Consider the following 22,048-nt stretch of genomic DNA (forward strand, 5'->3'; position numbering starts at 1 on the left):
GTGGCCTTTTGCCTGGGTCTAAGGGTGATATTGGTTGTTTCGAGTGCTTTTCAATTTTTATGTACTTATTTATATACTTGCTTATTTACTTATCTTTTTTTTTTGCTTTATTAAACTTGGGCCCTCTAATGAATCAAAATGAAATCACACTTACCGAAGCCTTTCCACCAGTGTATCCTCTGATGACCTACAATGATTAACACATAGGACAACACCTGAAGTGACAGAAAACAGGGTCATTTTTAAAGCCCTGCCAGAGAAACATACATTTTTAGCAGGGGCAATTATTACAGAGCCATCCTTTAGGAAATAATGTCATCACTGAGGGTCGGAGGATAATGCACTTGAGCAGAAGGCAGCTTTGCAAATTATTTCCCTAAAGATGAACAAGGAGATAGCTGATTCTGGGTACTGCCTCTGGCTACCACTTGCCTTATTCACCGGCAATCATGAGCTCCACAAAATGCTTTTTATTTCCTTCAACACCGTGTTTTTCAACATGTAGCCTATGGACTCCCTTAAGCAGGAGTGCTTGTTAAAAATGCACATTCCAGATCCCAACTCTACATGCTGAGAGTCAGGTTTTCTGGGCTTAGGCTGCATGGTGATGCTGACATAGATGTTTCTCAAACCATGCTTCGAGAAAAAAATTAATCTAGGGCAATGGTACTTACGCTTTTTAAATTATACACCTTGATTAGTAAAAATATTTTGGGCAGGTGTCTCTGATATATAATCATTTATTTGTAAATAGTGTATGTGCACTATTGTGCTACTATATCATGTAAATTGTAAAACACAAAAAAACAGAAATTTTTTTAAAAGGCCAAGGTAAACAATATTTTAAAATAACTTTTATCTCTCAGTGATAGAAGAATATTTTTTGCTTCCAGCAAAGTATAATTGTTAATAAATAAATATTAATATGATCACCAGGCTATTTTTAGTGAAAGCATTATAATTTGAATTGCTTCATACTTTAAAAAAATCTTGGCTTAATAATAATTTAAAGGTTGGGACTCAAGTTCAGGTTAATCAGAGACTTGTTTGCCATGTTATCTCTAAAAAAAGATACTTCAAGACAAGACAGGTTCATACAGAACAGGTCGATTTCTGACTGTATTTATCATTTGTTTTTAGCCCATCCACAAATTATAGAAAGAGTTTGCTTAAAATTATGCTTACAAGTCTTCCTTGATATCAATCAGTTCTTGTAAATTAATCACGTTACATTTTTATTTTCAAGAACTGACTTTAGTAGGGGCGCCTGGGTGGCACAGCGGTTAAGCGTCTGCCTTCGGCTCAGGGCGTGATCCCGGCGTTATGGGATCGAGCCCCACATCAGGCTCCTCCACTATGAGCCTGCTTCTTCCTCTCCCACTCCCCCTGCTTGTGTTCCCTCTCTCGCTGGCTATCTCTATTTCTGTCAAATAAATAAATAAAACCTTAAAAAAAAAAAAAAAGAACTGACTTTAGTAATTCACCAAAACTCTTTGAGAGATTTTAAAATAGATGTGAAAATTCCTTTTTCAAGTTTTTCAAGTATGGCAGGCGTTTCAATAGGCTCCTGTTTTCAGGAACAAAATCACACAACGGTGGGTACGTTTCTAAATCATGAGTGTCTTTTGGAAAGCAGTTACTTTCTCAATTATTGTTAAATGTCATCTTTACCTGAAGGGGGCAGATGAAGAGTGTTTTATGTTTTTTGTTTTTAAATAACAGGAAGGTAGATTTCCACTGAAAGTCCTGTCCTCAAGAAGATAAACCAAGGACCGTGGCTTTAAGCTACAGTTTCGGAGGTGGAAGGGAAATGGTGAAAATCATAAGCCTGCCAAGAAATGGGTGAAGGCTAGATATTGAGAGGCCTGTATTTTATGCCCACTGCTTTCATTTATATCCTGTAAAAATGGAGCAGTCATAAATGCTAATTGTGGGCATCACCGATTCACTGTGGGAGGGGCGGGGAGGCCTCTGGGATGACTCTCAGCCCTGAGTAACTGAGTGTGTAGTGGAGTCCTTCACTGGGACAGACAGTAGTAACAGTAGCAAGAGCTGATAAATTACGGAACTCTTCCGTGCCAGGCACTGTCCAGGGTTTTGTGTGAATCGCTTCATTTCTTACTCACACAATGTCCTGGGCACAGTCCTAGTATCAGGCTTTTATGGATGAGGACTCTACATTCGAGGTCATATAGCTACTAAATAATGGAACCAGGAGTCTGGCAAGTTTGGGGACTTCATTTGTGGACCCGAGAAGTTGAAATCCAGGTCTGGCCCTGGACCTACGATTATGACTCAACTCTGGCTTCCCAGTAAGATGGAGCAGGTAGGTACTGGAGGGTGCCTGGGGGCTGCATGCTACACACTTAGGGGGCAGACCTCCCTCCCGCTGAAGGTGCCCTCTGCAATCTTCAATCTGCAAAGAGCAGAGGTTAGAATCTCTGGAATCATCAGCTGATCTTGTGGAACATTGATTTCCTGAAGTCTACAGCCTTCTTGGCAGGAATTCTCTGTCTGGTTGTTTTGGATATCATTCACTTCAGAACGTGTTTCTTTAATTTCTGTGACATATAGAGATGTAGTATTAGTGGCTGGGGCATTTTCTTGGACCATTATAAATATTAGTTTGTGTTTCTTGGATGGCTTCCTCTGAATGAGTCTGTGTTTTCAAAAATCAGCCCCTTACTCTCAGTCTAGAGAGAAAGAGGTGAGTGGGTAGGTAGTTAATATAGTGTGCTGAGATTGTTTATAGGGCTAAGACAGCTATGCACAGACTTGGGAAGACATACGGCTTCCCAAAGCAATGATAGGAAGTTAGCTAGGTGGAGTGGTAGGGGCTGCAGAGGAAGCTTCATTCATGTGTGTATCATAGTACTTGAAAATAGATATCAAGTGCTTCCTCTTTCATTTCTCACCTCTGTCCTTCCCTGTCCCCCTCTTCACAAATTTCCTCTCATTGCCCTTCTGCTTTTTTTTTTTTAATTCCTTCCTTCCTTTAAAACAGAATCACTTTCTTATGCTCAGAAGACATATTATCGGCAATAAACAAAAGGAAGATAAGCAAATCTTCACCGATAGTCCTTACCTAGGATTAAAGGTTCTCTGCTTAAAGTCATGGAAAACTATTGCAGTTATCAGTGCTCTGTACCAGAACGGTCTAAAACTCTAAGGGCATTGAATCATGGCACTCCCACCCTCAGTGCATAATCCTTATAGTTTTTTAATAAATAAATGTCTTATGGTTACAAACACTGCATAAGTTCCTTGAGAAAGCTAGAAAATTTAGATAAGCAAAAACTAAGAAAAGAAAAGTACTATATTCCTAGTACTGGAGATTATCTTTAATATCTTTTTGATTTGCTTTCAGATACTTTATACTTATGGATGTATTTTTATTAAAATGAGATAATACTTTGCAAGTCGTTTTGTGTCCTGGTTTTCTAATGATCTTTCCCTTTATGAGTCAAAATTTTAATCTTATCTAATAGTCTATCCCCAATTAGATTTTCTCACTTAGCCTCATAATACCCTTTAGAGCTAGTTAGTCCTACATATTGAATCTAGTTTTTATGGCTCTCAGTTTTCTTCTATTCTAGCATCATCCTTAATTTTTTTCCCAATTGTACACTGACTTGTTGAATAGACCAGACCAAGGATCCTAACAGAATGATTCATTTTAATTTTGTCTGGGTGCCTTCTGGTGCTATCATTGAACTTCCCCCCTCCACACTATTTTCTTATGCTGAAAGTTAGGTCTGAACTTTTGCTGGATTCATGTTAAACATTTTGGCTAGGATATGCCATAGGTGATGGTTTGTAGTTTATTGTGTCACATCAGGAGACATAATATTTGATGGCTCCACCATTCATGGGGCTAAATTTGTGCACTGGATTCGGGTGATGAAAATCTGATCCCCCTACGAACGTACACTTATGTTTTTCTCCTGTGACTAGAAAGAAATCTTTGTGGTATTACTTTGGCACTCTGCGAAAGTCAGATTCCTCATAAATCATGCACTTAATGCTTTTAACACTACTTGACAATCCTTGCCTGGGTCAATAATTTCATTAGGGATCAACAATGATTAAAATCTAATTCAGTCCTTTCTTTTCTCTTAGTTTGTGGCATTCTTCTATGAGATAAAGCTTTCCCTCATCAAGTGGGGTTGTTTTGTTTTGTTTTGGTTACTCTGTAATATAGTCTAACTGGAGCAGCAGAATAAACGTTTAATATTCCCTATTAGAGGAAAAACTTACTAATAACTGCCTCATATGATGACATCTGGGGGGGAGGGCTTTTTTTTTTTAAGTATCATTCTCGAGTCACGGATTTTCATCAATTCAATCAATGTTCCTATATTCTTGAAACATTTTTTGGTCTAAAAAGTTTTAAGTTGAATAATTCAGCATCAGTTGTTTCACACTGCAGTGCTATTTAAAAGAAGCAGATACAGCCAAATCTACCATTTTATGAATATTTTGAAAAAATGAGATTGACAAGATGGTGAAAATCCCTTTCATTACACATGACGAGCCACCTGGCTCAGAGAATGCCCTCCACCCATTGCAGTGTGTGAAGTTCAGTCTGTCAGCCTCGCAAGATGAAAATGAATTCACTCTTGGAAAAATGGATTTACCAAGGCTGAAAGGGAAGCACCATTTCAATAACTGTTCACTTGTACCATAGTCAAGATAAGATGTCTCTATTTGGGGAATTTTTCTTTTTTCTTTCACAATACAGATATTGAACTTCAGATTCTTTTCTTACCCTTTCTAAAAATGAGTTGATAAACAGCTAACTACTGGCTTCATGTCACAGTTCATTGCATAGCCCATACATTGAAAAGAAGTATATATTTATTTGCTTGTTATTCTGTCTTCTAAAGTGAAGTTAAACCCAGAAGAATATGAAAATGATGAATGTGTATGAGCAGGTGCAAATGAGCAGGTGCAAATGAGGATGCACACACGTGCACACACACACACAGAAAGATGTATTATTAAGTTATAGAGTTTCCAACTGTCTTGCCTTCAGCACTGAAAGTCCCATCCCGGGAAATACTCCATCCCAGGCAAAACGGGATGGTTGGTCACCCTGTAGTTGCCAGATAGAAACCGCATGGGATTCAGCAACAGTCTGTAATGAATCTTCCTGTTTTTGACTCAGACGTTTAATAAGGCCTTTAATTCAGACATGAATTGATATGTCAAACTGGCAGGAAAATAGCTTATTACGTACATAAGAATATGAATTCAAAGAAGTATCAGGAATGCACTAAAAGTCTTTAAAACTGCCAGTATGAAAGGGATCAAGAATCTTACTACTTATTTTTTCTTCAGAAGAGGTAATATAGCTGCCAGTATTTCGGAATATTTCAGCCAAAGCTTAGAAAATGGAATGGCGGAAGGTACAAGGTGCTTGAGTTGATTTTCATTATGGAATTTTATTTATACAGAGACGATTCATTGAATGTTAACTTGAAAAAGACCTTGAGGAGTTACAGAATCTATCTTTCGCATCTAGTCAAGGCCACAATTAGATCATGATGGGATTCTACCCAATATATTTTTAAATACCCTCAAAGAAAGAGATATTCCATTATTAACTTTATGCCTTAACTGAAATTCTCATCCTTTATGTGGAACTAATTTTTTTTCTGGATGCTAGGGATTGTGAACAGCCAGAAACCATTCTTTGAGAAAGGTTAGAAGATTATTTTTCAATTTCCTTTAAGTATCCTAATTCTAGAAGCTTTTAACTTTTCGTCAAAGTTTTTACTTTTAAACCTTTGGTTACATCTGTGCTCTCCTCTGAATCCCTAAAGCATACGTTTGGGAATGTTAGCCAGTATAAAAAAAATACAAGATTTTATATTCTTTCATTTATAGCACTCAAGAAACTGATGTATTTGTAGTGAAAATAGTATACAATAGCCTGTGTATCAGGATCTTGATACATCGATGCTTCAAGAAATGAAACCACTAGTTTAATTATCAGAGTTTAATAGACTCTGTAGGTTTGCCAAATGGCTTTACAGATATGGCATCTTATTGTTAGGGATTTATGACTAAAATTTCATTCTTTGTCCTCAAGACCTGAGATAAGCCTAATCCTAGGCGCATTCTAGTAAAAAGAAGTGCTTTGAGATCACAAAAGGGAAAGAATGTGATCCTATGAGACATATATTTTAATTTTAGTTCTTTTTCTGGTTTCCTGATATTTGACCTGAGTTATTGTGTTTGGTGGGTAGTTTAGGAATACTGAAGTATTTTACTTAGGTTGTTGGCGTTTTTTTGAGATTGAAAGAGCTAAGAGAAGTTAAAGGATATTCGCTACTGGATGTCAGTGCAGAAGAATTAAAAAGCAGCATTTTAAACTTGAACATGCATACAAAGTCACCTGGGGGATCTTATTAAAAATCAGCTTATGATGCAGTGTGGCCCAAGATTCTGCATTCCTAACTAGCTATGGTGCTGATGGTCCAAGGACCATACTCTTGCTTGTTTGCTTGCTTGCTTGCTTGCTTAATTGCAGTGTAGTAGACACACAATGTTACATTACTTTCAGGTGTACAACATAGTGATTCCGCAACTCTATACGTTAGGCCATGCTTACCACAAGAGTAACTACCATCTGTCACCACACAACACTATTACAATCCCACCGACTATATTCCCTACACTCTAACTTTCATCCCTGTGATTTATTCATTCCGTAACTGGAAGCCTATACCCCCCACTCCCCTTCACCCATTTTGCCCATCCCCCACTGCCCTCTCCTCTGGCAACCACCAGTTTGTTTTCTATATTTATGGGTCTCTTTTTGCTCTCTTGTTCGTTTGCTTTTGTTTTGTTTTTTTTTAAGGACCACACGTTGAATAGCAAGGTTGTAAAGAGCTTAGTTAGAGCTTACTTCAGACTGTTTTTTTCTTAACCTAGAAAGACAAATAGTACCCAATGAGATACTCTCTTTATAGGAAGTCGTGGGGAGATGGATAGAGATGGAAAAACTATTTTAATGGTATTATTGGCATAGAGAAATATTTGTAAAAACTAATTAAGGAAGCTATTTCTGTAGCACAGTGACTAAACTGTGATATAAATATAAATACTATATGTAATGGCAGCTTATACTGTAATTGGTGAATATTTTAGTTATGGATTTTTAACTCACACTTTATAACTAGATTTAGATTTGTTTTACTCCCTTTTGATGAAATTAATTTTTCTCCATTTCATATCATGAATATATGAAATTACCTTCTACAAAGAAAGTTCATAGACAGAAATGTGGTATTACAAATACCAAAAACCAAATACATTTTTACATTTTGTAATTAAAATTAACATTTAGATCCAGGTGCCTGGGTGGCTCAGTTGGTTGAGCGCCCGACCCTTGATTTTGGCTCAGGTCATGATCTTAGGGTTGTGGTTGAGCCCTGTGTTGGGCTACACCCTGAGCATGGAGTCTGCTTAGATTGTCTCTCTCCCTCTGCCCCACCCCCTCCCCTGCCACTACCCTCACCCTTCTTGCCTGTGCTCACTCTCTCTTTCTCAAAAAAAAAAAAANCAAAAAAAAAAAAAAAAAAAAAAAAGTTGACATTTAGATCATTTGAGCCAACCCCTGATAGCCTCATTTCATGTAGTGGCGACTTCAATTCATGGTCATTTATTATTTTAATAAAAATTATTTATTGAGCAGCTCCTTATTTATTTACTGTGCTTTTTGAATTCTTGCCTAATCTGTTAGGATTGTTTGTGATTAACAGAAAAAAAACCCAAATCAAAGCGGTTTAAACTAGGTAATGGTTTACCTCTTTCTTATATATTCAAGAGTCTACCTGACATTCCAAGATGTCAAGGATCTAGTCACCTTCTGTCTTGTTACTTTTTTAAGGCATGGCTTTTTTTTTTAATTTTTTTTTATTATATTATGTTAGTCACCATACAGTACATCCCTGGTTTCTGATGTAAAGTTCGATGATTCATTAGTTGTGTATAACACGCAGTGCACCATGCAATACGTGCCCTCTTTACTACCCATCACCAGCCTATCCCATTCCCCCATCCCTCTCCCCTCTGAAGCCCTCAGTTTGTTTCTCAGAGTCCATAGTCTCTCATGCTTCATTCCCTCTTCTGATTACCCCCCTTTCTTTATCCCTTTCTTCCCCTACCAATCTTCCTAGTTCTTACGTTCCATAGATGAGAGAAATCTTATGATAATTGTCTTTCTCTGCTTGACTTATTTCACTTAGCATTATCTCCTCCAGTGCCGTCCATGTTGCAGCAAATGTTGAGAAATCGTTCTTTCTGATAGCTGAGTAATATTCCATTGTATATATGGACCACAACTTCTTAATCCAGTCATCTGTTGAAGGGCATCTTGGTTCCTTCCACGATTTAGCTATTGTGGACAATGCTGCTATGAACATTGGAGTGCATATGGCCCTTCTCTTCACTACGTCTGTATCTTTGAGGTAAATACCCAGTAGTGCAATGGCTGGGTCATAGGGAAGATCAATTTTTAGCTTTTTAAGGGACCTCCACACTGTTTTCCAGAGTGGCTGTACCAACTTGCATTCCCACCAGCAATGTAGGAGGGATCCCCTTTCTCCACATCCTCTCCAGCAATTGTTGTTTCTTGCCTTGTCAATTTTTGTAAGGCATGGCTTTCTGTCCTGAGATTATTATCTGGTCCAAAATGGTTGCTGAAGTTTTTAGCCATTGTGACCACATTCCCGTCAGCAGAAAGGGAGAACAGGAGACAGAAATGCATGCTTCTTCCACCCCCACACTACTTTTTGTATCCCTCTCATCATATTTAATCACATGACCACCCTTAGCCACAAGCAAGGCTGAGAAATGCAGTCTTTATTCCAAGTAGCCATGGTGCCCATCTATAAAATTTAGGATACTATTACTATGGAAGAAGGATTGGCAAACTAATGACCCGCAAACCAAATCTGGCTGCTGCCTATTTTTGTAAATAAAGTTTTATTAGGCCATAACCACACCCATTCATTTACATAATGTTTTTTGTTCCTTTCACACTGCAATGGCAGAGCTGAGTAGCTGTGAAAGAGAGCGTATGGGCCACAAAACCTAAAATATTTTCTGTCTGGCCCTTTACAGAAAATGTTTGCTGAGCCCTGCTATGAAAGAAAAGGAAGGATAACCTGCAGTTTCTGTTACTTTTTTAAGGCTATTTTCACCTCTTTTCTCATCCTTAGTCAATTTTTAGCTCATTTATTTTTTTATTTTTTTAGATTTTATTTAAGAGAGAAAGAGATAGAGCAGGAGCATGGGGGGGGGAGGCAGAAGGAAGAGAGGCAGAGGGGGAAAGGCAGAGGGAAAAGTAGACTCCCTGCTGAGCTATAAGCCCTACATAGGGCTCCATCCCAGGACTGGAGATCACGACCTGAGCTAAAGGCAGACACTTAACTATCTGAGCCACCCAGGTGCCCCAATTTTTAGCTCATTTATAAAAACCAGTAGTGCTTACAAAATGCTAAGAAAATAGGATTTGAGTGAGAATTGCACTTATCCTCGAAGAGGACATTAGGGAGACTGAGTAAGTTACTAAAATGTTCCCACATGGTACTATCTTTTTCTTTATTTCATTAAGATAAGATTTATAATCGTTCCACATTTGGGTCTTGTATCAGTCAGGACTTAATTGATGTAAACAGAATCTACTCTAGCTTGTTTAATCAGGAAGGAGTTAAATAACATAGAAAATCATTAAGAGCTGAAGAGTGGGCAGGAGAGGTGCTCAATAAGTAAATTCTACGCAGATTTTTAAGAAATGACTCTCCAAGTTCACTTTAAAGCAGGACCACCAAAAGAGCTTGCATCTCGTCCCTGACCAGGGAGCTCCTAGGTCCAGAACACCACTAGCTCTATGTCATAGTCAGGAATTGCCACAATCAAGAAGCCACCACTTTTGCTGGCTCCAGAACTCTGATTCACACCAACAGCATCAAGGTCCTGCACGGTGCCTCTGGACACAGTGGACCCATGGAAATTACGTGTGGACACTTGGAACATCTGCTGAGGGTGGCGTGATAAACTTCAAATGTCACTGGGAGGAGGCCCATCAGAAGAAATGGCAAAACTGCAGAGGTAAGGCCTCTGCTTTACTTCCACATGCCAAATCTCATGCAGAGTGCATCTGATTTGTCAAATCTAGATCCCATTCAGAATCCAAGCTGCAAAGTAGTCTGGAAAATGTAGGTCTTAAGTTTCTAGTCTCTGTAGCCTGAGAAGGCCAACTAGAAAAAAAGATGGAATGAATGGTGGGTGCCAATACTTTATGCCCTGTTCCGGAACTATTGTTCTAGAAGAGAAGCTCAACGTCTATATGGGAGGATGTCCTTTTTTTGTTGATTCCGACAAGTCAGTTCATCAATCAATCAACGCTCTTCCTGAACTTGGTCAAACCATAAATGTTTTATATTCTCAGAAGCATACCACAATGAGGCAATCTTAGATTTGAAATAATCATTTTTATTTTTGGATCAGTGCCTTCATATATTTTTTTAAGCCAGAAAACGTGTTCTTCAGATTAAATATCCCTTGGAAACATTATACATAAGTAAATAAATAGATAGTTGCTCTCATCAAAGCAGCGGTAGGGACTGTGGCAGAAATATTTTGTGCTCCCTCTATATTCCAGGGGCTTGCTTACGTCTCCCAGATTCCTTTGAAGTTAGGTTGAGACCATGTGACGGCATTCCTGCCGATGAAACATGTCACTTAACTGGCCCTAAAACCCCTGTGGACCCTCCGTTTCTTTCTTCCTGTTACAGCAACAGTGGAGTCCATATATTGATATAGTGGCATCAACCATGATGACAGCTGGACCCCAGACTCACCAGAGGAAATGAGAAGGCCTTTTGCCCTACACTGGTGTTTGTGGGGAGAGAAATAAACTTTTGTGGTATGATGCCATTGAGATCATATGCCATCACAACATAGCCTGTCTTTCTTGACAAATATGGGCCCAAAGTCCTGCAGTCACCACTTCTCATGCCTTCAGTGCCAGCCTCAGTGCCTGCCTCTCCTTTTCTCTCTGCTTTCTACCCCCCTCCCAAGGCAACTCCACATAGCTACTTCTGGGGGCACAGTTTGTAAACCATTACTCTAGGTTTTCAAGTACCCTCTTCTCTGGTTTTGGAATGTAAACAGCTGTATAAAAAAACGAGTGTTACTTTCTGGATAAATGGGGGTAGGGGAAGGCAGGTGCTGATCTCTCATTGCACTTCACTGAGAACAGCCCTGAATTTATGTTTTACACATAGAACTTGCACTGCTCGGAAAGAATGTGAAAACCATTGTTTTCAGGTTTAGAAATTATTCATATACAGAATCCAGAAATTATTATATACAGAATCCAGCTTTTTCTGGAAACAGCATTGTTTGTCCAAGTGATACAATTTGATATCATTTGAATCTGACTTTTCAATAGAAACAATGTTAAAATAGGCACGAAGGGTCCTGATTGAAAGCCCAATTTCTAAAATAAAAATTACTACAAACACTACATTTAAACAGCTGGAAATAGTATATTTGATTAGCAATAGAAATAAAGTTGTATTAGTCAAATAAATTGGGGTTGTATTAACCAATCACAGAACATTTTTTACACTGTAACTAATTAATTTGCCCATGAAAAGTAGTCTCAACAAATAGTTCACAAAATTCAGAAGGGCTTCTCTGAAAGACAGGTTTTGGGGGGAACAGACCTATGACATGCCTCACCCAGGAATTTGATGACTTTCTTTTCATCATCAAACATTTCCCTGTAATAATCTTAGGATCAGAGATCAAGCAGTTGACCTTACTGATACATTGGAGGTCAGGCTGTTTCTGTCAGCTTCTCTCTGGGATCTTTGGTGTCCATGCATACCTAGAAGGTCAGGAAGAAAAGTGTGAGTGGACTGAATATAGATCTCTCTGCTTTTATAAAGCGAGGTTCTAATCTATTCAGACCTCAGCTCACCTCTTCGGGGAGATCTTCCCTGACCCCCTATCTGAAATAGCTACACCTCCTCCTCCATCACTTTCCAGGCCTTGCTTTACCGTGTTTTCTTCATACTACTTATCACTAATTGAAATTATGTTGTTTATTGTCCTATTTCTTTTTTTTTTTTTAAAAGATTTTATTTATTTATTCGACAGAGATAGAGACAGCCAGCGAGAGAGGGAACACAAGCAGGGGGAGTGGGAGAGGAAGAAGCAGGCTCATAGCCTAGGAGCCTGATGTGGGGCTTGATCCCACAATGCCAGGATCACGCCCTGAGCCGAAGGCAGACGGCCAACTGCTGTGCCACCCAGGCGCCCCTATTGTCCTATTTCTTTACTAGCATATAAACTCCACGAACGGAGGGGTGCCTGAATGGCTCAACTGGCTGAGCTTCCAACTCTTGGTTTCAACTCAAGTCATGATCTCAAGGCCTTGAGACTGAGCCCACGTCAGGCTGCATGCTCAGCACAGAATTTGCTTGAAATTCTCTCCCTCTCCGTCTCCATCAGCCCCTCCCCTCTCTTGTACACTTTCTCTCTCTCAAATAAATACATTAAAAAAAAAAAAAAGCTCCACAAAGGGAGAGCTTTTGTTTAACACCACTGTAATTCCAACAAATACATTGCCTGGTACCTTACATAGTAAGCATTCAATACTTTTTAGGTTTCTCTGCCAGACACAAGAGGGGAGTTTTCTCTGATATTTACTAGGAGAACCTGGTAGGGCTCTTGGAGGTAAAGTTCATAAAAGTGCTCTCCACCTTCCCAGGGCCCGATCCCACTCTGGAGTTTTTAATTCTCAAATTTGTCCACACAGAGCCTCCAGCAATTTGTCAAGTACAATTTAGGTTTCCTACCCCATTGCTGGGTCTCTAGGAAGTTTTTCCTGGTGGGATTCACCTGTCTTTATAATTTTGGGGGCAGAAGTTTGCCCTGTGACCTCAGTTCCCTAATGAATTCCAGAATTGTTGTTGATTTCAGTTCATTCAGGGTTTTTTGGGTAGATAGGAGAGATGATTTCCAAGCTCCTTGTGTGCTGGACTGGACACTGGAAACCATTCAACATTTTTAATAAAAGAGTGAATAAATGTTATAAGAATGTACGTCTATCAGCTGGCTCACTACAATTGTTTGCTCTAGTTTTGTAAATCTGAACTTTAATCAATCACAACATTGTACAGAAAGAGAAGAATTTTCATACCAGTGAATGGCATTCCTCTGATCATTGAAATTTTTTACTACATTGGATTGTTTGCATAATACAGAGAGTGGTATATAAGTTACGTTACCCATTAATCAACAATTCCTTAAGCTGAAAGCAACATATTCTAAATGTATTGATTATGGTATAGGTCAAGCTGCAATAACCGATACTTCCATGAATCATTGGTTCAAATATAATAGAAGTGTATTTCTTTCTCCCACAGTCTGGAAGGAGGTGGTGGCCCGGGTTGGGTGGGCAAAAGATCAGGTAGAGACCCTGGCTGAGTTTAAAGAATATGTAATCCGGATGCTGACTGTTTAGTTAAAGAAGGACTGCATATGATCCAAATATAAAGTGTGTATATGTTTGTGTATATTGAGTTCAGATGAATCAATTGCATTCCATTTGATGAAATATATACTCCAGCAACCCAATATAAATTAAAAGACATTTTAATATTTTATGTGCTTTTCTCAAGAACTGTTAGGGAGATCTGTGCCATAACCCACAACAAGACTTTTAAAAATATTATCTCTCTTCCACGTTTCTTTCATACTCCATATTTGTTCCAGAATCTTCTTACAATCCCCCAATTCCCCTGACGCCCACCTTTTATGGCTTTTCTGCCTTCTTCCTCTTGCCTCCACCTCAAGCTCTTTCTTATTTAGATCAATTTAGAATTGAACTTCTTTTTATGGTTTCATTTCTGCTTTGCTCATTACCTGGATTCTCCATAAGAAAGAACCCAGGGCTGACCCAGAAAGCAAATATCCTTTCCCATTTCTTCACGCAGCTCTGGCCCAATTGCTCTCCCTGTCTTCTAATTTTGCATTACAAAAACACCAAGAACTAGACTGGCAAAGAAAGACCTGCTTAAGGTGGCGGGGGAAGGGTAGAATCTGCAGACAGGAATGGGGAGGCAATGAATACTTACACGTTAAAACGTCTTGTTTCCATCACACATATATCATTAAGAGCTCAAGTGAGGATAATGTGGACTGCTATAACTCCAAAACAGATGGAAAATCTCTCAGTTTAAAAATATTCACAAAGCTGGATTTATGCAGATGTTCCACCTGAAGGCAGAGCTGAACAAATTAATGCTCACAGTGGACTATGAAAGTCTAATCTATAAAGTGTAAAGGGAAGAGAAGGAAACTGAAAATTACTGAGCACTTACTCAGTATTGTGTTAAGCTCTTTAAACAATGTCATGTCATTTAAACCCCCCATAACCCTTCAGATCAGTGTTCTCGGTTTGGGGATCTGCAGACCATAGTACGTGAGTGCCGAGATTGAAAAATGCTTGTGCTTTCCTACCAAAAATAACATGAAAATGTTTAAACACGATATCCTGACATTAAGCTTTTTTGATTGTAATATAAGTGCTTGACATTAAGCTTTTGATTGCTGAGGGATCCATTTCAAATACGCCCATCTCAAATAAACATATTGCCAGCTGTATGACACAGCTACTAGCCAAACAACTCAGGGAAGAAGTTAGGTTGCCCCCACCTATGAAAGTCCCCTTTTAAGAAAGCCCTGCATCACCTAGATAACTGACTGCTTGAGTCACCCCGTTTTTTCCTTCCTACACCCCAATTCCCGCCCTTATGTTCTAAATTCACCAATAAAGAGTGAACCCAAGACACTAGGGACCCACACTTGGACATCAATAAAGTCAAATCCCCAGGTCCACATTCCTTCCCTCTCTACTTATGCCCTCACTATGTGGCCCTTGGATATCCTGTGTACCTTCCAGGACCCCCACAGTCCCCTTATGGTTGGTACTGAGGTGTGTCTTGCAATTGTAAGAACACAAGGGCTGGTACCATTGGCTCTGGTCAAGGAAAGTGTCTATAAGAACTTGCCATAAGTAGTACGGGCCCAGGTAATTGGCCTTGGGCTTCCTGGCCCAACTCACTATTAATGATTAGCTGACACTGACAGGAACACAGGGCATGTTGTAGATCATCAGAAGGATCATCTTATAATCAAATAATTCTAACCAAAGAGTCGCACAGCATCTCATTGCTACCTTAATTGAGGTAGACTAATGAGAAAGCACAAAGTCAGACTTGGTATAGAAATGACATGTGTCTGACAAGTAGAGGCCAAAAGACCTTGTACTGTATGAAATGAATGATGACTTTGCAGTTCAAATTCAGAACTGGGCTAAGACATTTGAGTCATCACCTGGCAGATGGTGGTAAAGTCATATTCTAAAGAACATGCATCATAGCAGTATTAACATTTGAGCTGTGATTTGGAATAAACAAGAAAATGTCATCACATTGTTAATGCCGTTTCCTTGAGTTTTGTTGTTTTTATGAGTATTTGAAGAAATTTACAAATATGTGCTGATTTATATCAGTGTGGTAAGTTGGATTATTCCTCCCAATTTTTCACTCTTTCGCTATTCTACCATTATGTAGCCATCCTTGTGTCCTGTGACTTTGGAGCACTTCTCGCTAGAGAAGGTAGAATGTTATAGGTGGCTGGAAAAAAGGCAACCTGTTTATGTGGCAGCAAAACATTGGCAAAACTGTTGCTTTCAATAGCACGAAGACAAAAAAAAAAAAAAAAGTACCTGGCAAACCTGTGGCATTGGACAGGGAGGTTCTCAATCAGAATGTTGATAATGTGAACAGGCTGCAATTTGCTACATTTAAAAAGGTACAACAAGAAAGCGATGAGCTCAGGAAAATTGGCCAGTTTGTAGGCAAAATTGAGAGGGACTGTAGAGAGCCTAGAAATTCCAGAAGCTGTAAGGTTGATAAATAAAATTGTTTCTCATTTCTATTCAGTAAAAGATAATATTGAAAAATACCTTGTATTTGAAAGGCCTACTAAAATAGCCTCATGCAAATGACAAAATCCAGGCACAACCTCGTTAAGACAAACCTTAAGGCCATGTCTGGCAGTAGATACTTTCACCTGGACAAAATGACTTTGAGAAAAGTGGTTATGAACCCAAAGTACTTGTAATTAAGTCTAGAGAGAGACAAGCCTCACAAAAATTACAGTGTGGACTTTGGCACATGGATTGGCTGTAATTAACTGCATCAAAAATGCAGTTGAGAGCTGTGTTTGCAAAAGTTCCGCCATGCTAGATTAAGAGACTGACTGAGATGGATAAAAGAGCTCCGGGCTCCCAACTTTCTACAGGTAGCAAGTAGGTGAGAGCTGCTCATATTCAGCAATATTATTTTAGATGTGGTCCAGAAGGTGGAAAAAGAAGGTCATGCCTGAGGCAGAGTAGGGCCATGGAGAACAATGGACTGGGGCGTTATTCCCAGGGAGTGGAGCCAGGACCTAATAAAGGACTGTTCCCTACCCTAGTGGGGAAACTGGCTAATACTGTCCTGTTTCAGAGTGTCTATGGATCAGTTGACACTTATATGCCTCCCAATGTTCCCGTTTTCAAATAGGACCAAACTTGGGACCATCCACCAGTAAGGCTGATACTAACATCAAAGTGTGCAGCCTGAATAAAAGAGAATCCTGCAGAATTAGACCAGGAATGAGAGGCCCTTAGGGTTTTAACCAGTAGAGTCTCTTAATGTTCAAGAGAGATTTTCTTGAAGAGAAAGTTGAAGTTTTCAAGAGAGTTGAAGTTTTCCTCACGAAACATAATTTGAGTAGCTTCAGACATTAATCACATCATGGAGCGGTGAAAACCCCCCCTAACCAGAGATTTATGTTTTTACGTGGCTCACTGTTAACAAGCCTTTTTATACATAGAAGAAACATGAAAGCTCCTTAGGGGTCTGCACAAACTGTCCCTAAAATGGGCCATCTGGAACCCTGTGGTCAGTCACGCCATGATGAAAGCCCTCACTTCCTTAAGTCATTGCCTCCTTTGGGTGAAGAGAGACTGAAAGGCCACAGACGCTAGAGCAGCTCCAGCGCCTCCCTGTCTGTCTGGAGCTATGGCAACTACACGGGTTGCTCTCACACAGGCAAGCGGATCCAAGAATGTGTTGTTTATGAGCATTACTCCCTCAAGGAGTGTTGTGGGGATACTAAAGTGGTAAAAAATAAGAAAAGGGAAACCTAATAAGGAAAAGAGGTTAAATCCTCTACCTCCAGCCACCGGCGCCAATTTTCTCACTTCAGAAAACTTCATTTTTAAAAGCTGTCAAAACATGCCCACTTCTGAATTCTGTGGCCGTCTCTTAGGTAAAAGAACTCACCTCCTTCATATGACATGCTGGGACACAGTTGCTCTAGAAGCAGTTTGGAATCAGAGAAGGATGGTTACCCCATAAATGCCGGGTCTCTTTCAGGAAGTAACACAGGGTGGTTCAGGTTCAGGAGGTGACACTTCTTAGAAAGGTCGCCCTTGCAGACTCATGGTCCTGGGAAGGTCACTCTGATTTGGAGGTTCTCAGCAGATGCCTGTGTCCAGGCTTCTTTGTCATTGATGGCATTGGGGACAAAGAGAGCAGCTGTTTAGCAAGGTCAAACTCCGTTCTGCAACACTGTGAGGAAAATAATACTTCAGACAAATCACATTCACAGCAAAAAAATTCATGGACTTTTGGTTAAATGGAGACTTGCACGGTTATCTTTATTATTGGTTGATTGCTCTTTCCATGATCATAGGTGGGAACAGTTTATTTCCATCTTGTCTTTTTCTACATTCCCCCCAGCTCCGTTTTTAGGGGGTGCTAATCCAATTCTTTGCATTGTGGTAGGGGGAATGTGGAAGAAGAGAGTGGCTGCAATTTTGGAAGGAGTGTGGGTATGGATCTTATTCTCGGTGCAGTTTTTGCAGTAGACTTTCTTTAAAAGCCACATTGAGCTAAGATGTTCAAAACAAACTGATGTGAGCAAGATGGATATACACACTGATTTTGGCAATTTTTAAAAATATTTGAATTTATTAATTAAATGAAATATCAAAATACTCCCAAAAGCCTAAAGTGACATATCTAATTTTTTTAATCGAATTAGACTTTTTGTTCTAATCCTAAAGTTAGACGTGGATTGATTATAGTAACTGTCAGATACCTGATGAGATATGACATATTACTAATACATAAATCTAAAATTAGATATAGTTATGCCTTATGTACAACCACTGTACATATCCTTAATCTTTAGCAATTAATTTTGGATAGATATATTAGATTCTTTTTATTTTAAAATTCCTTTAAAATCAGGAAAATGAATCTATTTTAAGACATTTATTTTTTTATCCAAAAATAAAACTTTCTAAATAAAACATAGGCAGTAATTTATTTGACATTGGCCATAGGTACAATTTTCTATGAAACAAAAGCAAAAATCATTTGGGACTACATCGAAATAAAAAGCTGTTGCACAGTGAAGGAAACCATCAAAAAAACAAGGCAACCTACTGAATAGGAGAAGATATTTGCAAATGATATATCCACTAAAGGGTTAATATCCAAAATATATAAAGAAGTTATACAATTTATGACAAAAAAAAAAACCCCACAAATAATCTCGTTAAAATGGGCAAAGGACCTGAATGGACATTTTTCCAAGGAAGACATACAAATGGCCAAAAGATACATGACAAGATGCTTTAAATCACTAATCATCAGGGAAATGCAAATCAAAATCACTAATCATCAGGGAAATGCAAATCAAAACTACAAATCAAAACTACTATACCTGTCAGAATGGCTAGAATCAAAAAGACAATAAGTGTTGGCGAGGATACAGAGACAAAGGAATCCTCTTGCATTGTTGGTGGGAATGGAAATTGGTGCAGCCACTGTGGAAAACAGTATGGAGGCTCCTCAAAAAATTAAAAAGGATAGTACCATATGATCCAGTAATTCCACTACTGGGTATTTACCCAAAGAAAATGAAAACACTCATTTGAAAAGCTACATACACCCCTGTGTTTTTTGCAGCATTATTTATAATAGCCAAACTATGGATACAACCTACATATCCATCCATAGGTGAATGGATAAAGAAGATGTAATATATATATATATATATATATATATATATATATATATATATATATAAATACAATGGAATATTACTCAGCTACATATATGTATATATGTATATACATATATATGTATATATATGTGTGTATATATATATGTATATATATATGTGTATATATATACAATGGAATATTACTCAGCTACATATATGTATATATGTATATACATATATATGTATATATATGTGTGTATATATATATGTATATATATATGTGTATATATATACAATGGAATATTACTCAGCTACAAAAAAATGAATCTTGCCATTTGCAACAACATGGATAGACCCAGAGGGTATTATGCTAAGTGAAATAAGGCAGACAGAGAAAGACAAATACCATATTATTTCACTCATATGTGGAATTTAATAAACAAAACAAATGAACAAAGAAAGAAAACATATAAAAACACAGACTCTTAAATATAGAGAACAAATTGGTGGTTGCCAGAGGGGAGGTGGGTGGGGGAAAGAGGATTAAGAATATAGACTTACCATGATGCGCCCTGAGAAATGTATATCTGAAACATCATTATATTATATTGTATATCTGAAACTAATATAACATTATATGTTAACTATATTGTATATCTGAAACTAATATAACATTATATGTTAACTATACTTCAATAAATTTTTTAAATAAACCTTTTTTGTTGAAATATTTCAAATTATTTAAAGATGCACAAAAAAAATCTGATTTCTCTGATAACAGTTTAATACTTTAGTGTCTATCCTCCCAGACATTATACCTACCTCCATACATAAATGGACTTTTTTTTAAGACTTTATTTATTTATTTGAGATATATATAGACAGCGTGCATGCATGCACACGAGCAGGGTGAGGGGCAGGGCAAGAGGGAGAAGCAGACTCTTCACTGAACAGGGAGCCTGATGTGGGGCTCTATCCCAGGACCCTGGGATCAAGACCTGAGCCAAAGGCAGCTGCTTAATTGACTGAGCCACCCAGGTGCCCCCATAAATGGACTTTTAACAAGATTTTCTCCCCCTACTTTTCATTGACATTGTTTCCATGTCAGTTTATGTAATTTAATTCATTATTCTAAATAATTATATAGTATTATATATACTAGAATTTATTTAACCATTCCTCTATCAATTGTTTTGTAGAAGATTGTTACTTCTAATTAAATTTATATTACAAACAATGTTGAAAAACAACTATGTAGAAATACATTTGTACTCACTTAGAAAATTCTCTATAGGAAGGATTTCTGGAAATGATATACCTGATTAGACTCTGTGCTTTTAAAATTTTCATAGACACTATCTAATTATTTTCCAAAACCTTTACTAGTTTACAATTGCATCAAAAATAGATAAAATTTTTTTCCAAAATTCCTTTGGATTTTAAAACAAATTTTTATTTATTCATTTAAGAGAGATAGAGTGTGTGTGCACAAGCTGGGCAAGGGACAGAGGGAGAGGGAGAAGCAGAAAGGAACCCAACTTGGGGCTTGATTCCAGGACCCTGAGATCATGACCTGAGTTGAAGGCAGACACTTAATTGACTGAGCAACACAGGCACCCAATGGATTTTTATACAATCATAGAATTCATCAAAAAAAGGACATTTACATACTTCCTTTCCAGTTATTATACAATTTTTTTCCTCCTCCCATTTACTCAGACTCCTGGTCAAATACTGAATGGAACAGTGATAGCAATCATCTTCGTCTTGACCTTTAGTGGGATTGTTTCTATAGTTTACCAGTAAATGTGATACATACTGTGTTTTTTTTGACGATATCCTTTATCAAATTAAAAGAGTTGTTATGGACTGAATGTTTGTCCCCCCCCCCATTCATGTGTTGAAGCCCTAATCTCCAAGGTAGGTAGGGCCTTTGGGAGGTAATTAAGTTTAGAAGATGTCATAAGTGTGAGGTTCCCATGATGAGATTAGTATCCTTGTAAGAAAAGGAAGAGAACAGCTCTCTCTAACCACTGTGCCACCCAGGCACCCCTGAATTTATTTTTTATGTTCAATTTGCCAGCATATAGTACATCATTAGTTTTTGATGTAGTGTTCAACGATTCATTAGTTGCGTATAACACCCAGTGCTTATCACAACACGTGGGATTTATTTCTTTTACTCTTCATCTCCTTGGAAATTTCAGTGAGATTTTGGGGAGAAGGGTAATCCTTTTGGGAGGAGGGGTAGTCTGTTCAGCCTGCCATTTAGATTTCAAGTCTGTTGCTACTATGCACTGTGCACAAAGAACTTGACCCCCACACAAGCATGTCCACAACTGTGGCATTTAGAAACCATTATCTTTTAAGATATACATTATAAAAATATCATATGCATACTATAGACAACTTCGAAAATGCAAAAACATGAAAAGAAAAAGATCCATTGCCCAAACACCTCAAAACAATGATCGTTATCAGACCTGGGTATTTTCTTGTAATCCTATTAAGTATCAGTAATCATATATACATTTATATGTCCTTTTTTGAGAGAGAGAGAAAGACAGACAGATCGCAGGGGGTGGAGGCAGAAGCAGAGCTAGAGGGATAAGCAGACTCCCCACTGAGTGCGGAGCCCTAAGTGGGGCTAGATCCCACGATCCTGAGATCGTGACCTGAGCTGAAATCAAGAATTGTATCCTTAACAGACTGAGCCACCCAGGTGCCCCTGTATATCTTTTTTATTTAGCATTATACCAGAATTCTCTTTTTGTCTTATTGCTTGCTTTGTAATGGTAGTGTCATTTTTTTGGTCACAATTTTCATGATTCTAAAATCTAATTTTTTAAATCTGTTATGGCCTTTGATCTTGTTTATAGCATATCATTTTTCT

The 22,048-nt window shown here is 38.2% G+C and overlaps 1 long non-coding RNA gene across 8 annotated transcripts in view; it reads right to left on the reverse strand.

Moving 5' to 3' along the window:
* The window catches only part of LOC105239595, a 48,192-nt gene that overhangs the window by 5,648 nt on the left and 20,496 nt on the right, over positions 1-22,048 (reverse strand). The window contains exons 2-4 of one of the 8 annotated variants that reach the window (XR_004620792.1): positions 17,424-17,711; positions 11,761-11,908; positions 155-215 (exon numbers count right to left, since the gene is read on the reverse strand). This is a non-coding gene — a long non-coding RNA (uncharacterized LOC105239595). Of the gene's footprint in view, positions 1-154; positions 216-10,524; positions 11,909-14,162; positions 14,317-17,423; positions 17,712-22,048 lie in introns of those variants that run through there. The other 7 variants (XR_004620789.1, XR_004620790.1, XR_004620788.1 and 4 more) reach the window with 7 other exon arrangements.

Source organism: Ailuropoda melanoleuca, chromosome 15 (assembly GCF_002007445.2).
Source record: "Ailuropoda melanoleuca isolate Jingjing chromosome 15, ASM200744v2, whole genome shotgun sequence".
In the NCBI taxonomy this organism is placed as follows: Eukaryota; Metazoa; Chordata; class Mammalia; order Carnivora; family Ursidae; genus Ailuropoda; species Ailuropoda melanoleuca.